The 15,064-nt window shown below is 53.4% G+C and overlaps 1 long non-coding RNA gene across 1 annotated transcript; it reads left to right on the top strand.

Annotated features, from left to right (window-relative positions):
- Positions 1-10,790: 10,790 nt before the first annotated feature.
- LOC141408149 (uncharacterized) lies at positions 10,791-14,294 on the top strand. Its single transcript, XR_012420983.1, has 2 exons — positions 10,791-10,911; positions 11,736-14,294. It is a non-coding gene; the product is annotated as an uncharacterized lncRNA (long non-coding RNA).
- Positions 14,295-15,064: the final 770 nt, after the last annotated feature.

The following is a 15,064-nucleotide window of genomic DNA, read 5'->3' as shown; positions in this document are numbered from 1 at the left end:
GAGGCAGGACAGTCTCCATCCATCCATCCATCCATCCATCCATCCATCCATCCACTCAACTATCCAACCATCTGTCCATCCATCCACCCAATTATCCATCCATCCTCCCAGCCATCCATCCCTCTGCCCATCCACCCATACACCCAATTATCTATTTGTCCATCCATCCACCCAACCTTCTATCCACCCAGCCATCCATCCATCCATCCACCCAGCCATCCATCTCTTGGCCCATCTATCCTTCTACTCATCCATCCATCCATCCACCCATCTGCCATCTATCCATCCATCCATCCATCCATCCATCCATCCATCCATCCATCCATCTGTCCATCTGCTCATCCATTCATCCACCCATCTACCTATCCATCCATCTGAACATCCATTCTTCCATTCATTCATTCATTCATCCACTCATCCATCCATTCAACCGTCCATCCAACCATCCATATCTGTCCATCCATTTGTCCATCCATCTGCCCATCTCTCCATCTGTCCGTCCATCCATCCATCCATCCACCCACCCATCTGGAGCTCCTTTCACTATACTGTTGTTGATGCTGAAGATTCATCGCAGAATTAGACAAGTTAAGGCCATTCTCTCATGCTTTCCAGCATATATAACATCAAACAACCATGTGAGATTATTTTAGATATGATAACCATGAGGAAATAAAACAGAGTAATGGATGGAGAAGGTCTGGGAGCCAGGGATGCCTTCTCTGGGGGCTGGTCATTTTGTGCTGAGGTTTATGGGGAAGAACCATCCATGCAAAGTTCTGGGGATTAGGGGCTCTAGGCAGAAGAGCCAACTCGGGAGTATCCAAAGGCAAGATTGAGCTTGGCTGAGGCCAGGACTTGGGACTCTGAGGGAAGGGGCCATCGTGCAGGGTCTCTTAGAGTGAGTTTGGCAAGCAGAGCAGGTGAGAAGAGCATACAAGGAGTCCTGGGGATAGGAAGGGACTTGGTTATGTCCAGGAAGACCAGGCAGGTAAATGTTATCTTTCACAGGGAAGAATTAAAAAGCAGGAATAGCCAGGAAATCCCTAGAAAAGGAGGACAGGGTGAAGTTGGGCTCAGGGAGTCGACTACCCCATGTAATACATGTTATAAAGCTCTGTGAGCACAACAGCATGACATTCATTCACTTACAGATGAACATACCAGTGGAATAGAGAATCCAGAGATAGACCCACAAGCAGTGGGCTGTTGTCAAGGTGGCATCCCAAGTGAGTGGGAGAAGATGGACTCTGTAACCAAGGGGTTTGGGACGCAGCAGAGCCGCATGGAAAAATAGAAAATTGGATCCACTTCTCACAGTGGACACCAAGTGAATCAGAGATGGAGTTATACAAGTATTAGAAAATAATTCATGTTATTTCCTTTACAACCTAAGACAGAGAAAAGCTTTTATAACCTTGACTCAAAATCCAGAAGCAATCAGGCAAGATGAACACATTTGCCTTCACAAAATTAAGACCTTTGTCTGGCAAAATACACCATCTTCAAAGTCAAAGGACACATAAGACAATATTTGCAACTAATATTACAGATGCAAGGTTAATCACTTTTTGTATATCACTGATATACAAAAAGTTCCCAAAATGAAGAAAATATCCAAAGATCTGTGCGAAAATAGGTACAAGATATAAACAAATGCCTCTTAAACATAGGAAAAGGTGCAAATGCCTCTTAAACATAGGAAAACATGACTCAATCTTGCTCATATAAAAGAAATGTGAATTCAAACAACACTGAGATTCCATTTCTCACTGATCAGCTTGGCAAAAATCCAAAGATTTGACAACTTATTGTGTTGGTGAGGCTGTGGAGAAACAGGTGTTCTTATTGATTACTGGTGGGAATGCACAATGAGGCAGTTCCTAGGGAGGGAGATAGTTGGCCAAGTTGCAGATACACATGGCCTTCAACCTACCGATATCAGTTCCATGAATCTCTGCCAAGAAAACGCTAGGGAAACAGCGACATTGGCACAGGCTGCTCTTTCATGGTGATAGCAAAAACGGAAAACTCCCAATTGCCCATCCAGGGCAACTGTTTGATTAAACCCAGGTCAGTCCCATAAGGAGTGCGTTGTAGGAATCGGAAGTCATGAAGGGAGCCGTGTGTGCCATGTGGAAGGCAGTGTCGTGTAAATGCAGTAAGAGGCAGGACATGTCAGAGAGGCTTCTAGAATGGCTTGGAGACGGGTATGCATGGTCTTCTCATATAAAAGAACCAAGGAATGCGTAAACCCTGACCTAATAAAAATGGCCTCCAGTGGGGGTGGGGAGAGAAGGTGGTGCGGGAGGGGAAGGGAAGCCGATTCTGGGGCTGACCTTGAGCTTCACGTGGGTCATGTCTCCTCTGGAACCATACAAATGCTTTACTAAACAACAACAACAAATCCTAAAGAACAAGAAAGGAATCCCTACAAATTGGAAACTGTCAGGAACAAGCAAACCTGTTTACTAAATTGGTGCTAAGAAATCTTCATGTGACTTAAAAAATAAACAGTATTTTGAGTATAGAATTTTAGGGAGATATATTCTCACTAAGAACAAAACAATAATTCCTTAAAAAAAAAGTTCTCTTAAAACAAGGAATAGCAGAAGGGGAAAATAAGAAAATATTCTCTTCTCTGATGGGAAATGGAAGGACATCAAGCCCAACCCCCCTCCCCCCAGCCTTCCCCAGTCCCCCCACACATACACACACAGCGATCTGAGTCCTTCAGGGGACAGAGGTGACAGGAGCTGGGCCCGAGATTGACTGACAAGTAGGCCTGGGAGGGCACCAGTCTCTGCCGCCAGGTGTCCGTAGGGGCTTCCGGGGGTCTTTCCACGGGGCTGGGGCCTCTGGGTGGAGTGAGCCTGGGAACTGTCAGAGGCACAGGGGTTCAGGGGAGGGGCAGGAGGGACCCTCTGTGCTCGGTGCTTTCTGGGAGCTTCGGGCTGAGGCCGGGCAGCCCTTTGGCCCTCTGCTGCAGGCTTGCGTGGTGCCCGTTCCGGCCCACCCCCTCCCAGGCACAGACACTTGAGCTCAGCTCAGCAGGCAGCGCAGAAATGATGACAGGTGCCACCACCCCCAGCCTGCCTGTCACTGGAAACCAGCTGCTTCCTGTCAGCAGTGCTTCAGGCCAAGGACAGTCAGGCCCACTTGGAGCTCCTGTTTCTTAACCCAGCCCCCTCCAAGCAGGCCTTCTTCTAATACTAGGGTCAACACATGTTCCTGGCTCCTGCTGTCCCCAGGGATCCAGGATGGAGGAGGCCCTGATGGGAGCGGGGATGAGGCCTGGAATGGGATGGATGGCTAGAGAGAGATGTCCCTAGGGAGATGGGATGAGGGGATGGCTGCTGGTGGGGGGGTCACTGGGGGAGGAGGCAGGAGAGACGTGCTGGCTGAGGAAGGATGTGTTCTACCCAGGAGGAGCAGAGGTGCAAACAGGAGGACAATGGGTGTCCCAGGCCAATGAGGGCCAGGCTGGAAGGCAGACCCGGAACAGGCAATTCCCATAGACCTTCTTGGGGGGCCAAGGAGCTTGGTTGTGTACCACCCATGGTGGTGGGGATTCTGGGCCTGAGGGTTCTGGGCTGGGAGTCACCCCACAGAGCTGGTTCAGGGTCTCAGTGCACCCAAAGGATGAGGGAGGGGAGCTAGAGGGAGAAGGTTCCGGGTGGGCACTCCCCTGAGCATGCATGGGGAGAAACTGTTCCATTGCTCAGCTAAGCTGACGTGGTACTCCTTCCATTGTGAGCATGGAAGAAAGTGACTCGGTCCCAGAAGAAGCCATGGTGTCTTCCCATCACTGCAGCTGTGGCCGGGGTCCCCAGGCGGCGAGGTGCCCAGCACTGCTCCAACTGCTGAGCACGTCCCAGGCGATGCGTTGATGCAAGAACCTGCACCTCGCTGTATGGAAAACTCAGCTCTCACCTGTGCTAACAATTTCAATGCAATGCGTTTCCTTTGCGATTCTATGCATTGTATTTTATGCACTTGAAAACGTTATTCTGATGAGGGGTCTCTAACTTTCACTATCTGCCATGGGGCCTCGGTGCACAGGAGGTTAAGAATGCCTGGCCCAGGTATTGACCGGGCTCTGGGACAGAGGGAGAATCAGAGGAAGAGCTGAGACCTGCCCAGACACGGGGCAGCCTTGGGTGGCGACCACACCCTCGCCCCAACCCGGATCGGTTGTCCAGTCACCCCACAACAAGGGCTGTTTTTAGGCCTGCTCACAGGCAGGCTGCAGCTGGGGCCAGACAGGCACGGTGACCTTGTCAGGGGGTCACAACACACTCACAGGGGCCCACTGCAAGGAGAAGTGCAGTCCTTGGCCTGGGCCGGTAGGGTGAGAGCAGCAGGGGCTCCAGGCCTGGGGGTGGCCTGTTGAACCCCAGGCAGGTGTTCTGTCACCCCTGAGCCCTCACCTGTCCTCCCAAAGCTGGCCCTCAAGAACCAGCCTTCGAGGACATGTGCCTGGGTCAGGGGGTGTAGTCTCCACACTGACACGTAACCTGGCACCTGGGGCCCAGGAGGATGCATGAGAAATGCCAGGAGGCCGGGGTCTGCAGCCCAAGGCCACGATGCAATCTACTGACTGCTGCATATAGAGCCACAGCCCAGCCATGCCCCACAACCCCGTTCTTCTCCCTCCTCTTAGGTCTTGCCGTGCTCTGCGGCTGGCCAGGATGGACGGCAGGGCTCACAGCTCACGGAAACCCTGAAAGCTAAGGCAACCTGGGGAAAGAAGTCACCAGGATTTCCCTTGTACATTAGGGAATCCAAAAACAATTCTGTGTTCAGTGTTGGTGTCCTGGGTGATTTGGGGGATTTGGTGGCCGTTTCCTGGGGTAGTGAGGGACATGCAAGAGCAATGATACGTGGACCTGCCGTTCGGGGTGCAGAGATCCTGCAGAGGTCAGCTGGCAGCACCACCCCTAGAGGCCTGTGTCTGTGTGTGATCACGTCAGGCTGGGCGCATTCCGTAATAACCAGCACCTCACTCATTTCCCACGGCTCATGGGCTTGCAGGAGTTTGCTCTCCTGACCTCTCCTCTTCCAATCCAGAGCTTAATATCCCAGGGCTCGTCATTGTGGTTTCACAGAGTGGGGGGCCAGCCTGAACCTGCAGTCATTTGCTGCAGGTGTCGGTTTTCCTTGGAGGCTGAGCAAGTCCCTGCTTACCCAGGCTCGCACCCTCTTGGAGACGTGAGCTCAAGCTCGCAGGCACTGGTAGACGCTGGCTCAGTCACTTCCAGACTGTGTGACTTTGGATAGGTCACCAAACTCCTCTGGGGTTCAGCTTCCCCAGCTGTAAATTGAGGCTGTGACAGTGTGCCCCGCATTCCACTGCCCTGAGAACCAGGTGAGAGCATCCCCAGCACACGTGGGCACCAAGCCTGGCACATGGGGAGCCCCTGGTGCAGGTGGCACCCGCCACACTCTGCTCCAACTATGCCTGTGATCAGGGCACAGCCAGAAGGGGCTGGGCAGGTGCCACCCAGAGTGCTGTGGACACAGTCACCGCTGGGCAGGCGCTCCAGGGCAGGTCTTAACCTTAGCCAGCAGGTGGGTGCCACAGGCCCAGGGAGAGCACCGTGGGGACAGCCCTGGTGTCAAAAAACCTGGGATGGTGTCAGACTCCAAACTGGTTTCCTGTCTGAAGAACATTATTTCTCACAACCTGCTTCCTCCCTGGCTACTGAACAGAGGTTTACTTTCGTTTAGGACTCGATCTGTGACCACAGTGCCTCACTGTTAAGGTGACCAATACAAACTGCAGAGGGGTGCCCCTTCCCCACCAGAGACATCAGGTGCGTCCCCGGTCCCGCGGCACCCTCCTAGAGGAGGAAGGTGCTGTGGGCGGGGCTGCAGCCACGGAGTGGGGGAGGACTGTGGGTGGGGCCAGAGGATTGGGGTGCTGTGGGCGGGGCCAGAGGAAAGAAGCACTGTGGGTGGGGTGGAAGGGGGGAGGCACTGTGGGCGGGGCCAGAGAGGGGAGGTGCTGTGGGTGGGGTCAGAGGAGGGGGCGTTATGGGAGGGGTTGGAGGTGGGAGGTGCTGTGGGCGGGGCTGGTGGTGAAGGTGCTGTGGGCGGAGTCTGAAGGGGGAGGTGCTGTGGGCGGGGCTGGAGGGGAAGGTGCTGTGGGCGGGGTCTGAGGGGGAGGTGCTGTGGGCGGGGCTGGAGGGGAAGGTGCTGTGGGCGGGGCTGGTGGGGGAGGTGCTGTGGGCGGGGTCTGAGGGGGAGGTGCTGTGGGTGGGGCTGGAGGGGGAAGTGCTCTGGGCAGTGCTGGGGGAGGTGCTGTGGGCGGGGCTTGAGGGGGGGAGCTGCAGCCGGCGAGGAGGAGGGAGGTGCTGTGGGTGGGGTTGAAGTCTGGGAGGTGCTGTGGTCGGGGTGGAGAAAGGAGATGCTGTGGGCGGGGCCGGACGGGAGAGGTGCAGTGGGCGGGGCCGCAGCCAGGCTTATGCCGCTCTCCTGCAGGGGTGCGCTAATGGGATGGGGGCGTCTCACCCCAGGTGGGGGAACCGCACCATCCGGCTGCAGACCCCTGGGTGCCCCCTTGTGCCAGGTCCGTCAGGGGCACGGGCCCGGCAGCACGCTGACTCGGCGCCCGGCGTGCCGGGCCGGCAGGGAGGGCTCCAGAGGCTGATCCTGCCTGTATTTTAAGGCATGAGTTTCAGAGCGGCCTCCCGGCCCTTTGCTGAGCTCCAGCGCCCCCTGGTGTCGGCAAGGCGGGTGAGGGAGGCGCGCCTCTGGGTCTCGGGCCTGCCCTCCAGCAGCCCACCCGCACCCCAGGACCTGGAGGCCGCCACCAGCACTACCCTGGGGAGGACGTTGAGAACCTGGAGCAAGGCCTATTTGGGTCTGAAATCCAGAAACGTAAGAACGCCGGAGAAGCTGGGGTCTCCTCCAGGAGAAGCCAGGCCTCGAGAGCCCGCTGCTGGGAGCCCCGACGGCAGAGCCGGTGGCAGAGCCTTCCGCACAGACCCGTCCTTCCTAGGAGGCTGGGAGCTGGCATTCTGGCTTTGACTCAGAATTGCCCGCCCTGCCACGAGGGCTGAGTCCAGCCCAGAAAGGGGAGGGCTGCTGCCCAAAGAGAGGGACTGATGTGGTCCTCCTGGGCCTGCTAGCGTCGGATGCTCTCCAGGGACGGCTCTCAAAGCCCACATGCATGAGGGGAAATCAGGCTGTCTGGAAGAAAGCGTGGAAGCTGCTCGCTAGAGACACGGCTCTGTGATTCTCCCAGAAAGTGTCCTGTCGGAGGCTCAGGACTTCCTAGTGAAGCAGCTAGGACAAGCTGGGCATACTGAAAATCACGGGGAAATAAACCTGCAGGCCTGGGCATGGCCATTGGGTATACGATAAATTCTGTGGCACCCAGCCTCGTACAACGGCTTCGGTTTCGGGACAGACAAGGTCACCCTGTGGGACCACCCGTAGCTGGAACACCAGTTCCCTTCGCAGCCTCCTGATGAGAAATGATCTCCAAACAGAAGGTGCAGGGCAGACCTGCAGGCGTGCAGGGCCCTTCTCCCAGTCTGTTCCCATGGATTCCTTGCTGCTCACACTCAAGGGTCTGCGTCCAGCCTGCGAGGGCTGCCTGCCGCGGTCCCTCCTGGTCTTCTGTCTTTGTAGATTTGCAGAACAACATAGCCTCACCTGTGGGAGAGGTTTCCCAAACGTCACCTTCACTCAGCACTGCTGCTCAGTCCCCAGGCAGGTGGCACCTGGGAGAGGGTGACAGGCTTGGCTACTGGAGTGTCCCGAAGGTTGCTGGTTCCTGGCCCCAGCAACGCCGACTCCCTGGGAGACAGATGAGCCCCTCCAGGGTGGTACTGTTGGTCTGTTTTGGTCAGTGAAGTGCTCAGCTCCAGGGCCATGCCTGGCACAGGGAAGGTGTGTCTTCAGTACTGGGTGATGTTGGATGAACACCTGGATCCCTTTTTCTTCAAACTGAAGTCTGCAACCCAGGTGCCCTTGCCTACTTAACGACTGCTCCATCTGAGCAAGTGACACGGTGCCACTCATATGCATAGGTGGGCAGGGGCTGGTGGGTCTGCTGCTGGCTAGACAGAAGGTCTGGGAGGGGCTTTGAGCATCCTGACCACGTCTACTCTCGATCAGGCTTGGAAGGCAGCATGTAATTAGGTCATGTCGAGCCTCCAAGGACCAGAGCTGGGGAAGCCATAGCTCTCTGTCTTGCGCTTTTCTGGGTGCCAAAGCCATTACCTCCTGCTTTTGGAGGTCCTGTTGCCAGGGTGAAAGGCAGGATGGGTTCATGACTCATGGCATCGAACCCTCCAGCCTGTTAAATCTTAATGCAGTTGGCAAACACCTGTTTATAGTTTCTGATTTTAAGGGCCATTTCCCTGGAGTTCACTGTTAGGTATAATGTGGGGTGTTATGTTAAGGGATATTCATCATATGAAAACAGCTCCTGTGCACCCTGACTTTTATTTTTCCAGGAAGCAGTAGGTGTCTATCTTTACTACAACCTTTTCTAGTGTCAGAGCCAGGGAGGTTTCCATGGAGGTCCAGTCAACCCAGTTGGGGCCGGTTCCTTTGGTGGACACCCCTGTCCTTCCCCCTGGTGGAAGATCTGCTGACCCCTTAGCCCGTCCCTGGACCCCCAGCAGAGCTGGGCCTACTGCTCTGCTTCCTTCCGTGCAGCCCTGGATGTCCCAGGGATGCAGTTTCCGTGGAAAATGCACTGCCTTCCCTGCAGTCTATCCCCAGCTCCTGCTGTACCAAAGCCTGCTTCTCACTCCACAGAATTCAGAAAGGGGAAGACCTTGCCTGCCCCCAGGCCCCTTCCCTTCTTCAATTCTTCACAGTTGAATGAAGCCAGCCGTTTCCCTGCACCTAGGGCCATCTGCTAAGACACACTTCCCCCTCCAATCTGAGTGTCACTTTCCCTGCTGAGACTCTGAGAGATGCCCTAGACCCTCCTAGTCTTCCTCTGTATCTGACTCCTCCTGTCATTCTGAGAGAGGGTGGTGCCCTCCCTGGGAACTCTCAGCACACCAGCTGGACCCCTCTGTTCCAGCAACACTCACTGTTCTGTCATTTCTGCTCTCCCTCCCTGGGCCATCGCTGAGGCACCTCTCCCCTCTGCTGGGACCCCCAGCCTCACTGTTCTCTCGCCGCGTCTCCTGTGACTGTTCCTTTCCGCCATGGCTTTCTTGCAGCCCAGCCTCTTTCCCCATCGTCTTCACCCTTGTCAATTTTCCCCTCAAGTCCACTGGGAACAGTCCATTCTTTATCATTCCAAATGTTTGTCTGGAAAAATATCCAACCCAACCATTGCAGTGGCATCATGTTGTCATCCTGCTTGCCATTAGCACTGGTACCTTTGAGACTGGTGACCAGCCACACCTCTGCTGTCAGGTTGTCACAGGGCCCAGCCTCTCTACCTGCAGCTGCCACCGATACTTCCCACATTGGCATCCAAGAAATGGGCATGTGCAATATTCCAGAGAATCAATATCCCATGCCTGCACCCTCACTGCTAAGGAGTTGAGGAAGCACACATTTCAGATAGAGATGGAAAGATAGAGTGGAAAAGCTAAAAGAGGGTTAGCGTGGGAGCTGAGCAGATGATTTACAGAGTATGACACATGCAGTTTCACAATCATGTGTCTGGGTGGGGTTTTAGTTTTCTATGTTCTACTCTGGCTTTCTTGTGCTTCTTGAATCTGAGGATTCATGTTTATCAGTTCTGGAAAATGTGCATGCATTTCCTCTGCCCCAGTGGCCAGTCTCTCTCTCCCTTTGGGACTTTGATGATTTACGTATTGGTCCTTCTAGCCCTTTGCGTCATCCCTCTCACTTTATTCTGCCTCCTATCTCTTTATTTTCCCATGCATATTCTGGGTAATTTATTAAATCTATTGCATTCATCTGCTAAGGCTCCTCCAACAAAGTACTACAGATAGGGCAGTTTAAACAACAGAAATTCATTTTCCTGCAGTTCTGGAGACTGGAAGTCTGAGATCAAGGTGCTGGCAGGACTCGTTCCTCTGGGGCCTCTCTCCTTGGCTTGTCTTCTTCCTGTCTTTATGTGATCACCTCTCTGTGTGTATCCTAATCTCCTATTGTAAGGGCACTAGTCATATTGGATTAAGGCCCACCATAATGACCTCAGTTTAAATTAATTACTCCTTTAAAGACCTATCTCCAAATACGTTCACTTCCTGAGTTACTGGGGGTAAGACTTCAGCATGAATTGTGGGGGGACACACTTCAGCCTAGTATGTCTGTTTTCCAGTTCACTAATTCTCTCTTCAGCTGAATCTAATTTGCTTTTTAAGTATTCCACTAAGTTTCAATTCTGAGTACCTATATAGCCATTTGTAAAGGTTTGTTTTGGTTCTATTTTGAATAAAATCTTATTTGCCAGGCATGGTGGCTCATGCCTGTAAACTCAACACTTTGTGAGGCTGAGGCAGGAGGATTGCTTGAGCCCAGGATTCCAAGACTAACCTAGGCAACAAAGTGAGATCCCATCTGTACAAAAAAAAAAAAATTTAAAAATTAGCCAGATGTGATGGTGCATGCCTGTAATCCCAGCTACTTGGGAGGCTGAGGTGGGAGGATCAGTTGAGCCTGGGAGGCTGAGGTTGTAGTGAACCGTGATTATACTCCAGCCTGGGAAACAGAGTGAGACCCTGTCACACACACACACACACACACACACATATCTTATTTACACGCTCACAATCTGGTTCTCAGAATTTAGATTTCTTCATTTTGAAATGTATTTAACCCTTTCCTTGCTGTTTACTTTCAGGTTGTTTAGATGAAGTGCTGAAAGGTGCAGATCTTCCTATATCTGGTAAATGCTGAACCCCTGAGCCCAATCCGGAAGCCCCCATCCTCATGCTATGGGGACCACATTGGGAGCCTGTGGTATGATTTTTTCTTTGTTTATGACAAACACCTTGGGTTGACCTGAGCTCGAGCTCAGCAAAGGGACTAAATGTTAACTTCTTAGTTTAGAATGCCATGTGGTGTAAATCTGGATCCCTCATATGCTTAAGAGACAAGCCTGGGGTCTGATTATTTAGGAAAACTTTTTCCACCCAGAATCCATGATGTGCCCATCAACGGGTGTCATCCCCTTCCTGAAAGTCAGCCATAGCTGGCACCCCCTGGCCCTGGGCTCGAGGCACTGCACGGGCTTCCGGGGAGCAGCAACTCTGCCAGCCTTGCCCACACCGCCTGTTTCTGATGTGTTCCCCACTCTGCAGCATGACACCCAGACCCCACCACACTCTACAGCTGGGGTATCACAGTGGGGTGGAGACCCTCATAACATCCCCTCAGGAATCTGGAGGGTCCCCAGTCTGAAGACTGCTCAGGAAGTGGGTCCAGACCAACACCTCTGGCTGGAAGAGCTGCACCCAGCGTGGATGAGATAGATCCTCATTTGAATCTGTTCCACCAGGAAAAACTCACTGTCTTCAAGGTGTCCATCTGTCTTAGATGTGGGGCTTCAGGCACATCAGATAACCTCTCAGGGCCTCCAAAACCTCCCCTGGAAGGCTGCAATGATGCCTCCTGGGAGGGCAGGGACAGGTTTAAGTGGTGTGATTCTGGGCCAGGCCTGCAGTTACTGCCCATCAAAGGCAGCTCTTAGTATCTCCCTATTGCACCTGGCAGTGCCTCAAGACATAGGGCCCCTTGGAATGATACTCTTTATTTTTCTCTTTGCTGTTGCCTTCTTTCTTCAGCTGGACTACAGAAAGGCAGGCAGCCACTGCCTAGAGAAGGGTGAGGACCGCAGAGACCGAACAGCTCCTCCCATGTCCACATCAGCCCCGTCTGAGCGGGTCCTAGAATGCAGCCTGCTTTGCCGCCTTCTCTGCCCACAGCGCTCTGCCTGGGGCTCCAGTCCAGCAGCATCTGTGTGGCTGCAGCTCCCTGCCAAGTGTCAAAGAAGAGGGAGGCCATGTACCCTCCCACCTCACCACAGCCCTGGGAGCTGCTCTGTCAGCCAGCCCTACTGTCAGCAACCTCAGTCCCCACCACACTTCCCACCACGTTGCAGCTGTCCCGAGGCCCGCCTGGTGTGCTGGTGCCCTGGCAGGTGCAAAGGCCCCTGCTGGCCTCACTCCTACCCAGAAGCCTGCACTGGAGGCCTCAGGGACTGGAGGTGATCACTCAGGGCCAGGCCTGCTGTTCAGCCACACAGCACTGGGCTTGGAGGCCCAGGGAGGGCCTGCTTGTCTTTGCTGACACCCTCCCCAAAGGGTGTGTGGAACTTGCAGACCTCCGTCTGTGCCCCTTCCCACAGCATTCCCGTCCTGCTGTGGCCCTACCTCGCTCCTTTCCAACTGAGAGCCTCATCTCTCCTGGGGCATCTTGGAACCAGAGCTCTCCCCTGAGCCTGCCTTCGCTGGATCTGCCTGCTGAGGGGCAAGGCGGGCTGGCAGGAGCGGTGCAGGAGCTGCAGGCCTGGGGACTCGGGCTCTTCTCAGGCCCCCTTGGACGGGCTGTTGAGGAGGAGAGTCAGCTCTGCCATCACAGTCCAGCCCTGGAGGGTCCGTCTGTTCTCTAGAGCTGGTCTTCGGGCCAGTCCAGGGGGTCACCTCCACATGCCACTTCCCAGGGTCTTTCTTGGTCTCCATTCAAAGCAGGGTTCTTTACAGTCCTACAGAGAGGAACCAACATTTCACAGGTGAGCTGTGCACATGCCCCTCTGCCTGATGGGCCCTACACTGCTGAGAAATGAGGCAAAGAGCCCAGGAATAGCTGTTAGCCACTGCCAACCACTGCCCATCATTGCCAACCACTGCTAACTACTGCTGACCACTGCTGACCACTGCTGACCATTGCCCACCACTGCCAACCATTGCCAACCACTGCTAACCACTGCCAACAACTGCAAATCATTGCCAACCACTGCTTACCATGTCTAACCATTGCCAACCAGTGCCAACCACTGCCAACTACTACCAACAACTGATAACCACTGTTAAGTGTTGCTAACCACTGCCAACCACTGATAACCACTGCTAGCCATTGGCAACCACTGCTGACCATTGCCAACCACTACTAACCACTTCCAACAACTACTGACCACTGCAAATAATTGCCACCCACTGCAAATAATTGCTGACCAACCACTGCTAACCATTTCTAGCCACTGCCAACCAGTGCCAACCACTGCCAACTACTGTCAACTACTGATAACCACTGTTAAGCATTACTAACCACTGCTGACCACTGCCAATGACTGCCAACCATTGCTGACCACTGCCAACCATTGATAACCACTACCAATCATTGCTAACCACTGCTAACCGTTGCTAACCACTGTCAACCACTACCAACCATTGCCAATCATTGCCAACCACTGCTAGACACTGCCAATCATTGCCAACTGTTGCCAATGACTGCTAAGCACTGCCAACCACTGCCAACAAGCCATTTTCCCTGAGCAGCCTCAAGCTCTGGGAAGAGATGTGAGGGTTAGAGTTGGGGGAGAGTCCCCATCAAGGAGCGACCCCCCCGCCCAGCACCGCCGCTGCTCTCATCCTTACCCTCCCTGTCCTTTCTACCCAGCGATCCTTCTCCCAACTAGAAGCTCCTGACACACCTCATCCTGAACCCTCAGGACTCTTCTAAACTAGACAGAAGTTTAGTGCTGCAGCTCGAAGCCTGGAGAGAAACCCATATCTGCAGAAGTGCCTCATGTTGAGGACACCTGTCCCCCCCCTCACCCAACCATGGGCGAACCCAAGCAGGGTCAAAGATGGCTATGTGGGCCCTGCCTCTGGAGCAGCCTATTTGAATGGGACACTGGGGCCCCTGCTGTGGGCATGGGATGTCCTCTCTTGGGAGGCTCTTGGCCTGGTCCTCTCCAACCCACTGGGCTTCCTGGCACGGTCGGCCATGTCTGGGTGGGGCTTAGCCCAGGAATGCTCAGGACACACAGAGCCTCAGGAGGCACACACAGGGAAGAGGCCTTCAACAGACTGTGGTGTACAAATAAAGACAGATAAAGACACAAGGTCCAGGCAGGCCAGAATCGAGTGGATATAGTGTGGACTGTAAGATCCTCTGACTCCAGTCAGTGCGGTTCAACAAAAGCTGAATTTTCTGCACAGTGACAGACAGGATGCCTTGCGGGACAGCACTGACCTGGGTTTCCACCTTCCCCAATTCCTATCTCAGCAAGCCCAGCTATTGCACATACCTGTAATATTTAAAGGCTTTTTTGGAATCTCAACTGGGAAATGCATGACCATATCCTCAAGAGAAGTAAATACTGAGTTTCCAGAATGGCACTTTGCCGTCATGGTTTGATGATTATTCATGAGGTTTCCAAGTGGTGACCGAGGGCTGGGCTGCAGTGCATAGCAAGGAAACTGTTCCTTCCACTCTGGAAGCTGACGCTCCCATGATTTATTTTTGCAAGTTGCAGGCAGGCATTGCTAAAGGCAATAGGAAAAGTCTCCTGATTTTAGAAGGTAATAACCCCCAGACAGATAGGAAAGTTTAATTTTGAAAGTGCTTGTAGTAGCAAGGTGCGGACTTGTGTGTTCAGAGGGGTCCCATTTTGACAAAAAGCAACACCTATGTAGAGAAAGGGGTGCGTTCATCTTTTATGAACACAGAGAGAGGTGAGGAAGAATAAGCAATGAAAAACTAAATGATTACCCCTGGAAAGGATGGATGAGGGAGGAGGAGCTCGCGGGTGATTTCTTTACACACTTATGTGTGATCCTTGTTGAGAAAGAACAAGAAGCACTTCTATTTCTCATGTCCTTCCTTTGACAGGGATAAGATGATTTTCCCAGAGTTACACAGAGGTGGCAGAGCAGATGAGCAGTTCTCTTTGTGTTTTGCTCAGGAGCATTAACTGAGGTCCTACTGTCTGCACATCCCAAAGTGAGGCACCAGAGACACCCCATACCCTTGGGTAGCAGAGATACAGCCAAGACCTGGAGCCTTAAGCTGGACCAGGATATATAGGTGCTTTCACATGATTCCCCAAGACGGTTTCCCATAAAATTGTATACTTCATCCCACAATGCTCGTCACAGAATGTCTCGCA

This window comes from Macaca fascicularis, chromosome 12 (assembly GCF_037993035.2).
Source record: "Macaca fascicularis isolate 582-1 chromosome 12, T2T-MFA8v1.1".
NCBI lineage: Eukaryota > Metazoa > Chordata > Mammalia > Primates > Cercopithecidae > Macaca > Macaca fascicularis.
This window is presented reverse-complemented; position numbering and strand designations above follow the sequence as displayed.